Raw genomic sequence first — 17,991 nt, 5'->3', positions numbered from 1 at the left:
TTAATAATTTCCAATGAAACCCGCTCTTTTTAAGGCTCTAGGAACAACAAGCAAAAGAGTTGCTTAGACCTTGGGATTAACCCAACTCCTCATCCTGTCCCTTCCTACTCCTTTCCTTCTCCTGCCCACCCTGTACCCTTTTCTTCCTTTCCTGTCTTTCCCCTTTCCTTCCTCCCCACTCTTGTCCCCTTCTTCCTTCCTCCAGGTTCAGCCAGCTCTAGCCTTCCTGCTTTCCACGTTTACTTCATCATGTAAAAGACAGGGAAGGCAGTTTAGGACTGTATGGTGCTCTTTGATGTCCAAGACACAGCTGTCTTTTCTCTTGTTCCACTGAGTGTAGCCTGGACTCATGATCTAAGATGTCTGCATTCTATGCGACAGGATTGAAGAAGATATGAAGTTGAAGAGTGTAAGAGTTGCAGAAAGGCTCTAGCAGCTCTACCTTTGGCTATCTCAAATCTTACCTATAAGGAGGGCAGACTAAAGCAAGGAAAAGCTGAAATTGGTTAAGAAGCAGCAATCACTCATTTTAACCAAGATAGCAGGATGTTTGGTACTGTGTGTGTGGCACAGTGGCCTAGGCCAAACTAACATGTGGCCTTATTTGGCTCACTTTAAGGTCTCCTGAGATTGTGTGTGTGTATATATATATATATATATACACACATACAGGAGAATACCCTGTGAATGCCAGGCCAGCTGGTGTCAGGGGCTGCTTTTGTTCCTTTCTCAACCTTTAACTTTCCCCTGATTAGCACTAAAGAAATGAATAGATTTCATTGATTTCAATCCAGAAATCAGTTAATGAACTCCTTCACTGGTCCTCTGAAGCCGAATGGGTAGTGGTTTGATAATTCGGTTGAGGAGGTACAGGTTTAATGAGCCACAGTATATGACCTGAAGCAACTACACCTTCCCCTTCTTTGTAACTATGACCCAGCTGTCTCCCCATGTGTTTAGACCCCTTTTTTTCCCTTTTTCTTATTTATGTGGTTGCCCTGATCTCATATGGCATGTGGGATCTAGTTCCCTGACTAGGGATCAAACCTGGGTCCCCTGCATTGGGTGCACAGAGTCTTAACTGCTTGACTACCAGGGAAGTCCCTCTTTTTAAAAAAAAAAAAATTTTTTTTTTTAAATTTTCAGCCCTTTGATGGATGTTATTGCCAAAGACAAAACCTGAACAAGTGAGGAAATTGATCTCATCCAGTTAATTACAATATGGAGAACACCCCAGATACCAAGATTAGAGCTTCTTGGCAGGTGGTATTACCCTACTGTTTTACAGGTGAGGGATTCATAGGCGGTTGTTCTGCAGTCATGAGGCATCTCAGTAAGTTGGCTGAACAGAAAATGTTTACTTTTGTGTCTAGCTAATTTGAGGCAGACCAACAATTCTAATCTCAGCTAATCATTCATGAGACAAGGAGGAATTGGAGAGTGTGTCTGGCCTTGTTAGCAGGTTTAGGTGAAAGGGGAAAGATCTATGTTTGGTCTTGTCACAGTCACAAGTCAACAAGGGAGACATGAGACAGAGTTGTCAGTCCTATCTAAGTCACACAAAGAAGGGTGATCCTGTTGGGTACTGTTTCCCAGAACACAAAAGGATAGGGGGTTTCATAAAACAAAGTTGGGGGAGTTTCTTATTGTCATTATTTTTCAAAAGTACAGAGCGCAGCCAAAATTCAACGTTTTCATCATCAGCCCTTTCTTAATGCGCTTGTGTGTTCACTGGGAACAAAAAAGGCTGTTGTGGCGTAGGTAACATTTTTATTTGCTCTCAAACCATGGGAGGTAATCACCCTCAAAGTAAGGAAGTCCAGAGTTGTGAGTTCTCCACAGAATAAAATGCCTAGTGTTAAGATCCAAGAGTCTGGGTTGTCCTAAGGAGAATCATCATATGTTCATTGTCTTGGTTCTATTATCAGCTTTTGAACAAATCAGTTAAAATCTTTATGCCTATTTAATTTACATAGGCAGGAGGATAGTCTGAGTCTCTGGTTCTGGTTCTAATTTTCTTTTTGTATCATTTTATAAAATATATGCATGTCTCTAGTTATTTACCGGTTGAGGTAGGACAACACTGTGGTGGTTAATTTTATGTCAGCTTGATTAGGCAAGGGTGCCCAGCTGGTTGGTCAAACATTAGTCTAGATGTTGCTGTGAAGATATTTTTCAGATATAATTAATATTTATAATCAATAGACTTGAGTAAAGCAATTACACGCCATAATGCAGGGGCTTCAACCAATCAGTTGAAGGCCTTCAGGGCAAAGACTGAGCTTTCCAGAAGAAGGAACAAACAACTCTGCCTCAAGGCTAAAACATAGAAAACCTGTCTGAGTTTCCCACTTGCTGCTCTGCCCTGAAGATTTTAGACTCAAGACATCAACTCATCTGAAGTTACAATTTGCTAGTCTGCCCAATGGATTTCAGACTTGATAGCCCCCACAATCACATGAGCCTATTCCTTAAAATACATCTCTCTTTCTCTCTAGATAGATGAATGGATGGATGAATGATTGGATGGATGGATGGACAAACATATAGATTATAGGTCTAAATTTCGATCTACATCTATCTCTCTGTAAATATATTGGCTCTGTTTCTCTGGAGGACCCTAATACAAGCATGAATAAATAATATGGCAAAGTAATTTTTGTCTAACTTAGGGATATCAAATATAAAGTAAGAAATTAATAAAATATAATGGGGCTAAGTAATTTGTATGATTCCTTTCAGGTATAAGACTCATTGACTAAAGCAATTGGAAGTTTGGAGAATTTATTATAGTGGCATTCATCCAAGTTTCTCTTTTTTCCCATTCACTATATCCCTTCTTTTCCTTTTTCTTTTCTTTTCCTTTCTGTTTTGATTTCTCCCATTGGGTTAAGGGTGTTTTAGTTTTGAGTGGAAAAAACCAGACTCAAACTAGTTTAATGAAAAAGGAAATATAATGATTAAGAAAAATAAATAAATCCAGGGAAAGAGCTGGCCTTAGCAATGCCCAGTTATGGTCAATAGATTAAAATGCACAAAGATTACACATTTTTGCTCTGTTGGAAGAGATGACTCTAATAGCTAGTGATGTTCTTGCCTGGAGAATCCCAGGGACTGGGGGGAGCCTGGTGGGCTGCCGTCTATGGGGTCACACAGAGTTGGACATGACTGAAGCGACTTAGCAGCAGCAGCAGCAGCACAGGCAACAGAGTGCAAATCTTTGCCAATAGTCCATACAAAAAACTCTGTAGCTGGCTAATTAGCCTGGCTCGAGTCCCAGGTCCCCTGCCTGGGGCCTGGGGTAAGAGCCAAGTGATTGGCTGGCCTAGCAGGTGGAGTAGGGATACATTCAGTTCAGTTCTGTTCAGTCACTCAATCGTGTCCGACTGTTTGTGACCTCAAGGACTTCCTGTCAAGGCTTCCCTGTCTATCACCAACTCCTGGAGCCTACTTAAACTCATGTCCATCAAGTCAGTGATGCCATCCAGGCAACTCATCCTCTGTTGTCCCCTTCTCCTCCCACCTTAAATCTTTCCCAGCATCAGGGTCTTTTCTAATGAGTCAGTTTTTTGAATCAGGTGGCCAAAGTATTAGAGTTTCAGCTTCAGCATCAGTCCTTCCAATGAATTTGCAGGGGTACATCTGTGTGTGCTAAGTCGCTTCTGTCGTGTCTGACTCTGTGCGACCCTCTGGACTGTAGCTGCCAGGCTCCTCTGTCCATGGGATTCTCCAGGCAAGAATACTGGAGTGGGTTTCCATGACCTTCTGGAACCCTGGGTCTCCTGTATTGCAGGCGATCCTTTACCATCTGAGCCAAGGAATAGGGGTAGTTCTTGAATAAATAGGGGAGGTCTGCTTATAGAAAGGAAAAGAGATGGTAGGCAGTCCAAACAACTTTATCTTCTATACCTTTGTGTAATCAGAATTTGTCACCAGGTGGGGATCATTTCAATTTGGGAACCGTTGAACAGCTAGGAAACAAGTAAGTCTTATATTCTGAGTTGGTCTAAGGAAAGAACTGACTGAATTTCCTAATGGAGTTGGAAATAATATAATAACTCTCTCCCTTCCCTTGCCATTTCTATTTCAACATTCTCAGGAAGACTGAGGGTTGGTTGGGATATGAATTAATATTATTTGGTTGTAGGAATGGAATTCAATGATTAAAACTTGACAATATTCATGAAGCCTGGATTCAAATGAAAAGAAACAGTAAGTCACAGTGGTACTTAATAAGAAGTCTAGAAATATTTGAAGGGTGAAAATGGTATTTGGAAAGCAAATAAAAAGTATAAAATTCTATGAGTTGATAATCACTCCTACTGAATCCAAAAAAAGAAACCCTGTTGGTCTACTTTGGTAGGGATCAATTCATTATTCTCAAAATGGATAAATAGAAGAGAAAAAAAATCAAGCATGGGTCCTCTACTAACTGCATTTTAGGATAATTTGATAGAGGGAAACTTCTTTATAGAACAATTCTAGCTAATAAATGCAAAAAAGAATATTAGAACATTACCATTTTGGAATTCCTAATGAACTCCTAATAATGGATCTGTAAAATAATCATCAATGGTTGTTAAAACCGTTAGGTAAAATATTGATGGGGAAATTTTAAATGGATGGATTAGGCTGAAAGCACCTGAACTCACTAGTAATCTTAACATCACCGGAAGTGGGACACTCAGACATTATATGCCTCCTGATGTGTTGAATAGGGAAGTACACAGCTCTGTCTATGAATTATTCTTGCCAGAAAAATTGAGCCTGAATCTAATCAAGAATCTAGATCTACAGGAAATGTAGTTTACAGGAAATGTAGGAAAGAGAGGAACCTGTTAAATGGTAACACAAAGAGGCAATTGCCAAATCTAGAATGTGAGACATTCTAAAGGACAAATGGCACAGTTTCTTCAACAGGCAAGTGATTTTAAAAAGTGGGGTGGCAGGGTTGGTGAGGATGTGGAGAAATTGGGTCCCTTGTGCACTGTTGATGGGATTGTAAAATGGTAGAGCTGCTATGAAAACAATTTGGCAGTTCCTCAAAAAATTAAAGATAGGACTACCACACAATCTAGCAATTCCATTTGGAGTATATACCCCAAAGAACTGAAACCAGGATCTTGAAGAAATAGTTGTACAGTTTTGTTCTTAGCAGCATTATTTACAATAGCCAAAAACTGGAAGCAACCTGTGTCCAACAAGAGATGAATGGATTAACAAAATATGCTGCTGCTGCTGCTAAGTAGCTTCAGTCTCGTCCGACTCTATGCAACACCATGGACTGCAGCCCACCAGGCTCCTCCGTCCATGGGATTTTCCAGGCAAGAGTACTGGAATGGGGTGCCATTGCCTTCTCTGAACAAAATATGCTACATCCATACAATGGAATATTAGCCTTAAAAAGGAAGGAAATTCTGACATATGCTACAACATGGGTAAAGCTTGAGGATATGATGCTAAATTAATAAGACAGTCACAAAAGAACAAATACTATAAGATTCCACATATATGAAGTACCTAGGGTAGTCAAATTCATACAGACAAGTAGAACTGTGGTTTCCAGAGGCAAAAGGGATGAATGGGGAATTGTTTACTGGGTATAGAGTTTCAATTTTGCAAGATATAAAGTTCTGGAGATTGTTGAACAACAATGTGAATGGACTTAAGACTACTCAACTGCATACTTAAAAATGGTCAAGATGATAAATTTTATGTTACTGTGTGAAGAACTGAAGTTGCTTAGTCACATGTGACTCTTTGCAATCCCATGGACTGTAGCCTACCAGGTTCCTCTGTCCGTGGAATTTTCCAGGCAAGAGTACGAGAGTGAGTTGCTATTTCCTTCTCCAGGGGATCTTCCCGACCTGGGGATTGGACCCAGGTCTCCTGCACTGCAGGCAGACACTTCACCCTCTGAGCCACCAGGGAAGCCCAATGTTATTGTGTATTTAATCATAATTTTTAAAAAGGTGGCGAATGACTAAAAGAGAATTAAGGAACATGTCAACGAAATGCTACATGTGGATCATGTTTGGATCCTGATTTGAGTAAATAGGGGAGAGAGAAAGACACAGAGAGAAAGAGAGAGGCGTGCCGTGCATTATGTAGAAAGCTATAGCTGACCTCAGTCTCTGAGGAGGCAGTGTTGACTTTGTCAACTGCCACGTATAGGCTTCAGTCTCGCTTCTGCCACTTACTGACCATGTAGCCTTGAGCAAATTACTTGTTCTCTCTCTCTCTTTTTTTTTTAATTCCCATAAATATTTACTGTGTCTCTGAGATGAGCTTAGTATTTATTGTGTATTAAATGCTGACTATGCTCAACAATGATAAAATATAAATAAATAAATGATAATAAAAAATAAATGACATAAAAATGAATGATATATAGTTTCTGCTGATGCTGGAGAATTAAAATGTGAGGCAAGAAATAGCCGGGGGACTTCCCTGGTGATCCAGTGGTTAAGAATCTACTTTCCAACGAAAGGGATGCAGGTATGATACTTGGTTGGGGAACTAAGATCTCACATGCTGAGAGGGAAGTAAGTTCCTGTGCTGCAACTAGAGAAGCCTGAGTGCTGCAACAGAAGACCCAGTGCCGCCAAAATTTTAAAAATAAATATAAATAAGTTACTATATCTTCTTGAAAGAAATTTAGAAATAGCAGGGCATCTAGAAAGGTAAGAAAAAAGTAGATTATGAAAGGCCTTGTATATCATGTCAAGAAGAGTGGACTTTATCATGAGAAGCATTTTATCTTTTTCATAAAGAGCCATTTATAAAGGTAAAGTTATAGGTTTTTAAAATTTAATTGAAATTCCAATTAAAAAATCTCAATGGAACTTTCTTCTGGAAATTGTCAAACTGATTCAAAAGTTCTTCTGGAGGAGAAATGCCAAGAATAGTAAAAAAAAAAGTTAGAATAATGAGGAACAGCTTCCCCTATCAGCAAAATATAGGGCAAAGTTATAGTAATTAAAGCAGTACGGTATTGGTGCAGAAATAATAAATTAATGCCACAGAATAGAGGTCCTCATGAATATGTAGGAATATGTTCTATTTTACCAATTCTAAGACTGATTTTTCATATTTCATTTCAAGTTATATGAACTGAAATATAAAGTCAAGATATGACTTGGCATTGCCACTACTTGTAACATAAAGCATTTTAGTGATACACTTTTCAATGAAGTCTTTGTTTTTCTTAAGTATTCCAGAATTGGGTTTTGTTCATTGAATCAAGACCCTAGTTGATTAAATTATAAAATGACCTTTAACTCAGTTTTAATGATGGTTATTTTGATGAACTTTGTTGAACATTTTAACTATTTCTTGTTTTTATATATGTATATATATGTGTGTGTTTCTCCCCTGAACAAGTTTGAGAAAAATGCCACCATTATTCTAGGTACCTAATAATTTTTGAGTCCTTGCTTTACAATTAGTTCCACCTTTCAAACTTTACAACAATTCTATGAAGTAGGGATGACTTCTATTCCAATTCTTCAGATGAGAACACTAGATAGTATTTTATATGCTTAATTTGTAGGCATTTTCCTATATCAAATTCTTGTAAAATTGAATTTCAATATGTACATAACATTCTCTTTTATAAATGTACTATTGTTAATTTAGGGATACCTTTCCTTGAACATACATGTAACTGATTCAAAGTTTTTGCTGTTACACATAATACCATAATGAATACCCTTCTGCATGATTATTTATATTTTTATTTTCTTTGGAGAAATGACAAGAGGTGGGATTATGTATAAAAATCCATCTTGGGGACTTCCCTGGTGGTTCAGTGGTTAAGACTGCTCACTGCCAATGCAGGGGACATGGGTTTGATCCCTGGTGGGGACTAAGATCACATAAGTCGAGTAGGGCAGTCATGTGGCGTAGTCAAAAGGTTTAAAAAAAAGTCTGTCTCATTGAATGCTTGCCTGTTACTTATAAAAAGTTGTTACCAATTTTATAGGTAAAATGGTTTATTATTTTAATTTACATTGCTTTGGTTTATTAGTGAAGTAAAACATCATTGACATGTAAGCCAGATTTCAGCTTTCTTCTCTGCCTTCTAGGTTCATGTGGTTTTTGTCCAACACCAGACTTGACTTAGAGGCTGGCAGATCCTCAAGTTGTTACAAACAATTTGTGTCACAAATACTTTGGTTAGTAATGTAGACTTCACTGAATATTTTGCAGGGGAGAGTGAGGAAGGGGTTATACAACCTAAAGATCCCCTTTAGCCATGTCTGTTCTCCCTGGAATTCCTTTATCAGCTAGACTTTCCTTCCTGTCTGATTCATCCTCTCAGCCTCTTCCTGACATCTCAGGCTTCCTCCAAGTCTTTCTCATTCCTTCTCAAGAACAGTCAAATAATTCCTCTCTAGGTTCATATGAGCATCACCATCCTCTTCTCTGAAGCCTGAATACCTACCAAGTCACTCTCAGGAGGCTTAACTTCCTCCTGCTAACTGCTGCTAAGTCACTTCAGTCTCGTCCGACTCTGTGCAATCCCATAGACGGCAGCCCACCAGGCTCCCCATCCCTGGGATTCTCCAGGCAAGACCACTGGAGTGGGTTGCCATTTCCTTCTCCAATGCAGTAAAGTGAAAAGTGAAAGTGAAGTCGCTCAGTTGTGTCTGACTCTTAGCGACCCCATGGACTACAGCCTATCAGACTCCTCCATCCATGGGATTTTCCAGGCAAGAGTACTGGAGTGGGGTGCCATTGCCTTCTCCATAACTTCCTCCTGGGTGTAGGCTAACAAAGCATCTTCTCAGCAAAATTGTGCCTCTTCATACATGGATTTCTCATTCCAGCTGCTAAGTAGTAATATTCTCCATAACATTGCAAAAACAGTATAGGCAAAAGGCAGATTTGTGGTCAGGTTTGTGTCCTGCATAGCAGGTGTACAGGATGGATTTGTGAGGGCAAGATGGAAAACAGGAAAATCACAGGTTCTTACCCTAACAAATGGTGGTAGTGTAGGCTGTTCCACTCCAGGGCCCTCCCTGTGCTGCCATTCAATTACTTTGCTTCAGGCTAGAGATACAGACAGCTTCCTCCCCAAGTCGTGTCCAACCAGAAGGCCATTTTCCACTTGGTGCCATTTCCCTAGACTCTCTGGGTCACTCTTACAGCCTCTTGAGAGAGAAGGTCTTAAGAGGCCTCTTAAGACCTCACCTCTTATTGTGAGGTCTATACCTTAAAGAACTGAAAGACATTAAACAGATACCTGTATATCATGTTCATAGCAGAATCATTTATAGTATTCCTGAAGTGGAAATAAACCACGTGTCCATTAATTGATAAATGGATACATAAAATGTAGTATGTCCTCATGACGGAATATTATTCAGCCACAATAAGGAACAAAAGTCCTGATACTTGCTACTACAGGAGTAAACCTGGGAATTGTTTTTAGCAAAAAAAAAAAAAAAAAGAGCCAGCACAAGGCCACAAATTGTATGATTCTATGACTATGAAATGCCCAAATCAGGTAAATCCTTAGAAAGGTGATTAGTGGTCTCCAGTGACTGGGGGAGAGAGGAATAGGAGGAGTATTGCTAACCAGTATGGGGTTTTCCTTTTGGAATAATGAAAATGTTTTGGAAATAGAGGTGATGGTTGTACAACACTGTGAATGTCTAAAATGCCATTGAATTGTACACCTTAAAATGGTTCATTTTGTATAATAGGCTCCAGTTTCATCCACCTCATTAGAACTGATTCAAATGTATTCTTTTTAATGGCTGAGTAATACTCCATTGTGTATATGTACCACAGCTTTCTTATCCATTCATCTGCTGATGGACATCTAGGTTGCTTCCATGTCCTGGCTATTATAAACAGTGCTGCGATGAACATTGGGGTACACGTGTCTCTTTCCCTTCTGGTTTCCTCAGTGTGTATGCCCAGCAGTGGGATTGCTGGATCATAAGGCAGTTCTATTTCCAGTTTTTTAAGGAATCTCCACACTGTTCTCCATAGTGGCTGTACTAGTTTGCATTCCCACCAACAGTGGGAGTGAAGTAAGCCAGAAGGAAAAACACCAATACAGTATACTAACGCATATATATGGAATTTAGAAAGATGGTAACGATAACCCTGTATACGAGACAGCAAAAGAGACACTGATGTATAGAACAGTCTTATGGACTCTGTGGGAGAGGGAGAGGGTGGGAAGATTTGGGAGAATGGCATTGAAACATGAAAAAAAAAAACAAAACTTTCTCCTCAGTTTGTTGAAATACGTGAAATGATATCAAAGAATTTCATAAGATGAATTTCATAAGCCATACAAATGTTATTTTATGAATAAATGTATTCTGGTAAATTTTTAAAAATGTATTTAATTTAGTTCAGATAGAATTGTATGCTTTTAATTCTTCCATTTTAAAAGTGTTTATATACAAAAATAAATAAATAAATAAAATGGTTCATTTTATGAACTTAATTAACTTCAATAAAAATAAACAGAATTGGTAGCTAAAATACTGAAAGCAATGTGAATCTTTCTCGTAATCACCTTATAAACTCGTGGAGGGTTACTTTGCCTGATCACTATGAGAGGGTTCAGTGGGTTTTACTTTGGAGTGAATCTGGGAGGCGGCCGGTTCTTGGCTCCTCCCTCACGGGGCGGGTCCAGGAGCGGAGCTTGGGAGACAGGGGTGGGGCCCGGGAGCCGCCGACGCCCTGACGGGCGGGGGCACGTCAGCACGAGCTTCGCCGGTTGCCGGGAGAACCCATAACAACAAAAGGCGCGGGCAGCGGCGGTAGCGGCGGCGCGGCCGAGTGAAGTGAAGCCGAGAAGTCCTGCGCTGCGCTGGCCGCCTGAGACGGGCTTTCTCGAACCGGTCTGTGAGTGGCAGGCGGTCCGGGCCGGGCTGGAGGTCCGGGTCTGGTGCGGCGACAGCGCGTCCTCTGCGCCGGCGTCCTCGGCAGGCCGTTGGGAGGAGAGGGACTGGGACCCGCCGAGGCTTGGCTGGCGGGGTGGGCGGCTGGGGCGTCAGCAGGACGGAGGAGGGCGCCCGAGGGGCCTGAGGTCGTTGTTGGGGTCCCCCGGCGAGTGGCCGGGGAACTTGGGTGCCCCGTGAGATAGAGGGGCTTGAGGAATAGGGACGCGCGGGAACCCCGGACCGAGCCGCACGGGGGGATCTTGTGTATTATCTTGTGTTCATACTTCCAGCTGTGGGATCTGAAGAGGGACGGGAAAGGCCCACTCTTCTTGGGAGTTTCGTTTTGTCACAGGCCTCCTTTTTTCCATTGTTGGAATTTTGCTGCATTCTAAGCTCTGCAGAAGTCTGAAAGCCCTCTCCCTTACAGCAGGAGATACTTGAGAGAGTAAGGGTGCCCAAATTCTTTCTTTGAAAACATTTTTTAAAAGAAAACTTCGCCCCCTCCCAGTTTGAAAAGCTTCGTAGTTTCCCTATCTTTGCTTCCTGTCTTCTTCGTCTAGTTCTTTACGCATTTGCGGCCTTTTCTGAGATCCTTATGAGACTCACTACTCATTTGCCAGAAAGTTTTTTACGAAAAAATTTATTACTTACAAACTACAATTTCTAGATAATCACTACTGTTGAAAAGCCAGAGGCACAAGATGACTACGGTATTTGGAGACACTTTTCTAATCAGTAACGGCATCAGTAATCAAACATTTCTCCTTCCTTTGCTCATATTTCAGAACTCCATTGAGTGTGCGTAAATATCACCAGCCAATCATATTTTACCTTTCTTCAGATTTATTGGTGAGATAATGTATATGCTTCTGATGGCTGTATTTGATCAGTATCTAAAGAAGTATGAGTACTATGGATTTTTAAAAAAAGAAAAATAAATTCTTTTATACTGATTTTTTTTTTTTTGGCTAGCTATATTTTATGGGCCTTTATTGGTTTTTAGTGATTATAGTAGGTGGATTTCTGTGGCCTTTAGATTCAGATTGTTTATAGATACTCCTATTTAAAAAATCAATAAAGTGAAAACATCTCAATTACACTTGTACCTTTTATTAGCAATTTTATTGGAAGTAGTTAGGTTTAGCTTAACATAGACTGTTTTGTTTTAATGTGATGGTATTAAAAAAAACTAATCTGTGTGATAAAAACTCCTAATATAGGTGTTCAGAGACATTTGGAAGAACTAAATCATACTACATCCCTGTAGTTTCTTTGGAAAATTTTCCAATACCAAATGTTCTATAGTCCTTTATTATCCAAGAAAAGATTCACCATATTTATGAGTATTTGTTTTTTCAGTGCAGAATTTGACTAGAATGATTAAAACTGCCAAGGTTAAGTGCATCTCTTTGGCCATTAAGGATAGTTTGTTGACTCTGTTTTGGGATTTTATAGCCCAAGGGAGCTGGGCTATTTTAACTCTCATTGGGCTCTTAGTACAGTGATGTAAATGTTTTTTTGTTACTGTGATCCTTTTCAGACTGTCCACTCCCCGAATTATAAATGCACAGTACTACTGCAGAGTTCTTTTTAAAGGCTAGTGAATACTAAATGTGTCTTAATTAGCATTTTCATTGCATGTAGTGCTGAAAATATTATTTTAGTCCATTAGTCTGCTCAGTTACTAGAAAGCCCTTCTCCATAGGGCTCAGCCCCACCCCAAATTGATTACTTTTCATCTGCATTTAAACATAGATAACTTGTTTGTTACTTCCTTTTTCTCTTTTATACGAACAAGACTGTGAACATTCTTTTACAACTTTTTATGTCAACATATGTTTTTGTTTCTTTGGGAAATACACTTGAGAGTAGCATTGCTGGGTGAAGTGATAACTGTGTGTTTAACATTTTGAGTGCCAGCCTGTTCCCACTGGAGAGGGCATGGCAACCGACTCCAGTATTCTTGCCTGGAGAATCTCATGGACAGAGGAGCCTGGCAGGCTACAGTCCATGGAGTCAAAAAGAGCCAAACACAATTGAAGCAACTTTGCACACTCACACAGACTATTCCAAAGCGGCTATATCATTGGTATTCCCATGCTATGCTAAGTCACTTCAGTCGTGTCTGACTCTGTGTGACCCTGTAGACGGCAGCCCACCAGTCTCCCCTGTCCCTGGGATTCTCCAGGCAAGAACACTGGAGTGGAGTGCCATTTCCTTCTCCAATGCATGAAAGTGAAAAGTGAAAGTGAAGTCGCTCAGTCGTGTCCTACTCTTCGAGACCCCGTGGACTGCAGCCCACCAGGCTCCTCCGTCCATGGGGTTTTTCCAGGCAAGAGTTCTGGAGTGGGGTGCCATTGCCTTCTCCGGTGTATTCCCATAAGGGTTCCATATTCTCTACCTTCTTGCCAACACTTACGTGATCTTTTTTATAGCTATGTCAGTGGGTATAAAGTGATATCTGATTGTGTTTATATATATATAATTTTATATAAATAAAATTTATTTATTATGGTCTTCCCTGGTCACTGAGATGGTAAAGAATCTGCCCGCAAAACTGGAGATCCAGGTTTGATCCCTGGGTAGGGAAGATCCCCTGGAGAAGAGAACAGCAACCTGCTCCGATATTCTTGCCGGGAAAATTCCATGGACGGAGGAGCCTGGTGGGCTACAGTCCTTGGGATCTCAAAGAGTCGGACATGACTGAGCAACTAACCACTACACTACATAATTTTATTTATTTATTATTTATTTTCTGCTTGGTCTTTGTTGATTTGCCCTGGATTTCTCTAGTTGCGGTGAGCTGGGGCTACTTACTCTTTGTTGCAGTGCAAGGGCTTCTCATTGCGGTGGCTTCTCTTGTGGGCTCTAGGCCAAGGGCTCAGTAATTGTGGCACATGGGCCTAGTTGCCCCGCAGCATGTGGAATCTTCCTGGACCAGGGATTGAACCCGAGTACCTTGCATTCCAAGGCAGATTCTTAACCACTGGACCACCAGGGAAGCCCCCTGGGCATTTTTATATCATCGTTGAAAAACTCTCTTTTCAGATCTTTTGCCCACTTTTAAATTTGTTTTTTTTTTTTTTTCCTTCTGAATTGTAATAGTTCCTTATATATTCTAGACACAAATGGTTATTAGATATATGACTTGCAAGTATTTTCTCCTGTGGCTCAGCAGTATAGGATCTCCTGCCAATGCAGGAGATGCAGGTTCGACCCCTGGGTCAAGAAGATCTCTTGGAGAAAGAAATGGCAACTCAATCCAGTATTCTTTTCCTGGAGAATCCCAATTCATGGGGTCACAGAAGAGTCAGACATGACTGGGCGACTAAACAACAGTAACATTAAATTCTTTTCACTTTTTTTTTTTTCTGTTATCAATATTGTATTTTTTTTATATTCCTTTTTAAAATTTTTATTGGAGTATAGTTGATTTACAGTATTATGTTAATTTCTGCTATATAGCAAAGTGATTCAGATATATATATATATACACACACACACACACTTTCTTTTCCATTATGATTTATCACAGGATATTGAATACAGTTACAGTGCTATACAGTAGGACCTTGTTGTTCATCCATTCTATATATAATAGTTTGCATCTACTAACCCTAAACTGGAGAAGGCAATGGCACCCCACTCCAGTACTCTTGCCTGGAAAATCCCATGGACGGAGGAGCCTGGTAGGCTGTAGTCCATGGGGTTGCGAAGAGTCGGGCATGAATGAGTGACTTCACTTTGACTTTTCACTTTCATGCATTGGACAAGGAAATGGCAACCCACTCCAGTGTTCTTGCCTGGAGAATCCCAGGGACGGGGGAGCCTGGTGGGCTGCCGTCTATGGGGTCGCACAGAGTCGGACACGACTGAAGCGACTCAGCAGCAGCAGCAGCAACCCTTAAACTCCCACTCTGTTCTTCCCTCATCCTCTCTCCACCTTGACAACTGCAGATCTGTTCTCTATGTCTATGAGTCTTTGTTTTGTAGATGAGTTAATCTGTGTCATATTTTAGATTCCACATACAAGTGATACCATATGTACTTGTATTTTTCTAACTTACTTCATTTTGTATGATAATCTCTAAGTCTATCTATGTTGCTGCAAATGGTATTATTTTCCTTTTTTATGGCTGAGTAGTATTCCATTGTCTATACATACCACATCTTCTTTATCCATTTATCTGTTGATGAACATTTGGGTTATTTCCATGTCTTGATTGTTGTGAATAGGGCGGCTATCTTTTCATTTTCTTGGTAGTATCCTTTGGGGTACAAACTTTTAATTTGATTGAGTTCATTTTATCTACTTTTCCTTTTACCACTTCTTGCTATTGCTTTTGCTTTTGGTGACATAAATGAGAAACCATTGCTAAATTCAATTCAACAATGAATTACCCTTGTGTTTTCTTTTAAGGCTTTTGTAGTATATACTTGCTTTACAATGTTGTATTAGTTTCTCCTGTACAGCAAAATGAATCAGCTGTTTTGTTGTTTAGTCACTACATTGTGTCCAACCCTTTTGTGACCCAGTGGACTGTAGCCTGCCAAACTCCTCTGCCCATGGGATTTCCTAGGTGAGAATACTGGAGTGGGTTGCCAGTTCCTTCTCCAGGAGATCTTCTCAACTCAGGGATTGAACTCATATCTCTTGCATTACAGGCAGATTTTTTACCACTGAGCCATCAAGGAAGCCATATATCCCCTCATTTTTAGTTTCCTTTTCCATTTTGGTCACCACAGATCATTGAGTAGAGTTCCTTGTGCTGTACAGTAGGGTCTCATTAACTATCTATTTTATACATAGTTTCAATAGTGTATATATGTCAATCACAATCTCAGTCTCCCAATTCATCCCACACACCCCTCTTCCCACTGGTATCTATATGTTTGTTCTGTCTGTGTCTCTATTTCTGCTTTGTAAATAAGATTGTCTATACCAATTTTTTCAGATTCCACATATATGTATTAATATATGATATTTATTTTTCTGACTTGCTTCACTCTATAGGTCTCTAGGTCCATACACATCTATGGAAATGTCCCAATTTTGTTCCTTTTTATGTCTGAGTAATATTCCATTGTATTTTGTATGTACCATATCTTCTTATCCATTCCTCTGTTGATGAACATTTAGATTGCTTCCATATCCTGGCTGTTGTAAATAGTGCTGCAGTGAACATTGGGGTGCATATATCGTTTTGAATTATGGTTTTGTCCAAGTGTATGCCCAGGGTGGGATTGCTGGATCAAGTATGGTACTTATGTTTTTAGTTTTTTAAGAAACCTCTATACTGTTCTCCATAGTGACCATATCAATTTACATTCCCACCAACAGTGTAAGAGCATTCTCTTTTTCTTCACACCCTCTCCAGCATTTATTGTTTGTAGATTTTTTGATGATGGCCATTCTGACAGTGTGAGGTGATACCTTGTTGTAGTTTTTATTTGATTTGCACTTCCCTAATTAGTGATATTTAGCATCTTTTCTGTGTTTTTTAGCCATCTGTATATCTTCCTTGGAGAAATGTTTATTTAAATCTTCTGCCCATTTTTTTGGTTGGGTTGTGTTTTTTTTTTTTTTTTTTTAATTGAGTTGCAGGAGCCGTTTGTATACAGTTTTCGAGATTAATCCTTTGTCAGTTGCTTCACTTGCAAATACTTTCCTCCCTTTCTATGGGTTGTTTTTTTGTCTTGTTTATGGTTTCTTTTGCTATGCAAAAAGCTTTTAAGTTTAATTAGGTCTCATTTCTTTATTTTTATTACTCTGGGAGGTGAGTCAGAAAAGATCTTACTGTGATTTATGTCAGAGTGATCTGCCTATGTTTTTCTCTAAGAGTTAGGTCTTTAATCCATTTTGAGTTTATTTTTGTGTATGGTGTTAGGGAGTGTTCTAATTTCATTCTTTTACATTAGATGTCCAGTTTTCCCCTCACCACTTATTGAAGAGTCTGTCTTTCTCCATTGTATGTCTTTGCCCTCTTTGTCATAGAAATTAGGTGACCATAGGTGGGTGAGTTTATCTCTGAGCAGTTTATCCAATTATTGATCTATATTTCTGTTTTTGTTCCTGTACCATACTGTCTTGATTACTGTTGCCTGGTTATGAAATTGGGGAAGTATATCCTCCAACTTTGTCCTTTTTCAGTATTGTATTTGCTATTCTGTGTTCCTTGAATTTAGAATCAGCTTTTCAATTTCTACAAAGAAGTCAGCTGGGATTTTGATAGGCATTCTGTTTAATCTTGAGAGCAGTTTGAGGACTATTGCCATTTTAAGCTTTCCAGTTCATGAACAGGAGATGTTTTTCCATTTATTTAGATCTTCTTTAGTTTCAACAATATTTTGTAGTTTTCAGAGTGTAAGTTTTACATGTCTTTTGTTAAATATATTCCTGAGCATTTGATTCTTTCTAATGTTATTGTAAATGGAATTGTTTTCTTAATTTATTTTTCAGGTTCATTGTAAATATAGCTACCAATTTAATTTTTAGTGTGTTAATCCTACCAGAGAATTTTAGAAAAAGTACCACATAATTTATGAATGAAACAACAGTTTTTCTGTTAGTTTTGGTTATCTTTGAATAAAAAGTTTCATTTAAAATTTACATTGATTTATAGAAATCCTTTAAACTGTTTTCATGGATTAATTTCTAACATTTGTGACAAAGGGGAGATGTTATTTTTCAGTACATAGCTGTGAAGTCTAATATAAGGGTTTGCTTTGTACTACTTGCGTTCATATGTACAATTACCAGTTATTTCCTTGCCGTATGTTTCTAACTCCCCAGTTATTCAATATTTAAATAAATGAGCTGGGAAACATATTAACCGTTATAGAAAGAATGGCATGATTGAATCCCATTCACTTATCACTTTGCTTTATCATTTACTAACTCATGGCTCCCACCCCCTAAATTATTTTGCTGCAAAGCTGGACATTGTATTGTTTCATTTATAAATTATATAGGTATACTTTTTCTAGACAGATTTACTCTTTGTAGCTATCTTATATTGGAATAAAGCCTGCTCTAATTGACTTTGCTTTAGAAGATGGTTAGTGTATTAGGAAAGAAGAG

At 39.3% G+C, this 17,991-nt stretch overlaps 1 protein-coding gene across 7 annotated transcripts in view; it reads left to right on the top strand.

Annotated features, from left to right (window-relative positions):
* The first annotated feature begins 10,719 nt into the window (after positions 1 to 10,719).
* The window catches only part of KIF27 (kinesin family member 27), a 94,250-nt gene continuing 86,978 nt past the window's right edge, over positions 10,720 to 17,991 (top strand). The window contains exons 1-2 of one of the 7 annotated variants that reach the window (XM_019966473.2): positions 10,723 to 10,868; positions 11,201 to 11,355. The gene's annotated coding sequence lies outside the window, so the exon portion shown is untranslated. Of the gene's footprint in view, positions 10,873 to 11,200; positions 11,356 to 14,604; positions 15,491 to 17,991 lie in introns of those variants that run through there. The other 6 variants (XM_019966475.2, XM_019966476.2, XM_019966479.2 and 3 more) reach the window with 6 other exon arrangements.

Source organism: Bos indicus, chromosome 8, assembly GCF_029378745.1.
Source record: "Bos indicus isolate NIAB-ARS_2022 breed Sahiwal x Tharparkar chromosome 8, NIAB-ARS_B.indTharparkar_mat_pri_1.0, whole genome shotgun sequence".
Classification (NCBI taxonomy): domain Eukaryota; kingdom Metazoa; phylum Chordata; class Mammalia; order Artiodactyla; family Bovidae; genus Bos; species Bos indicus.
The sequence above is the reverse complement of the archived record's forward strand: the minus strand, read 5'-3'. Positions and strand labels throughout refer to the sequence as shown.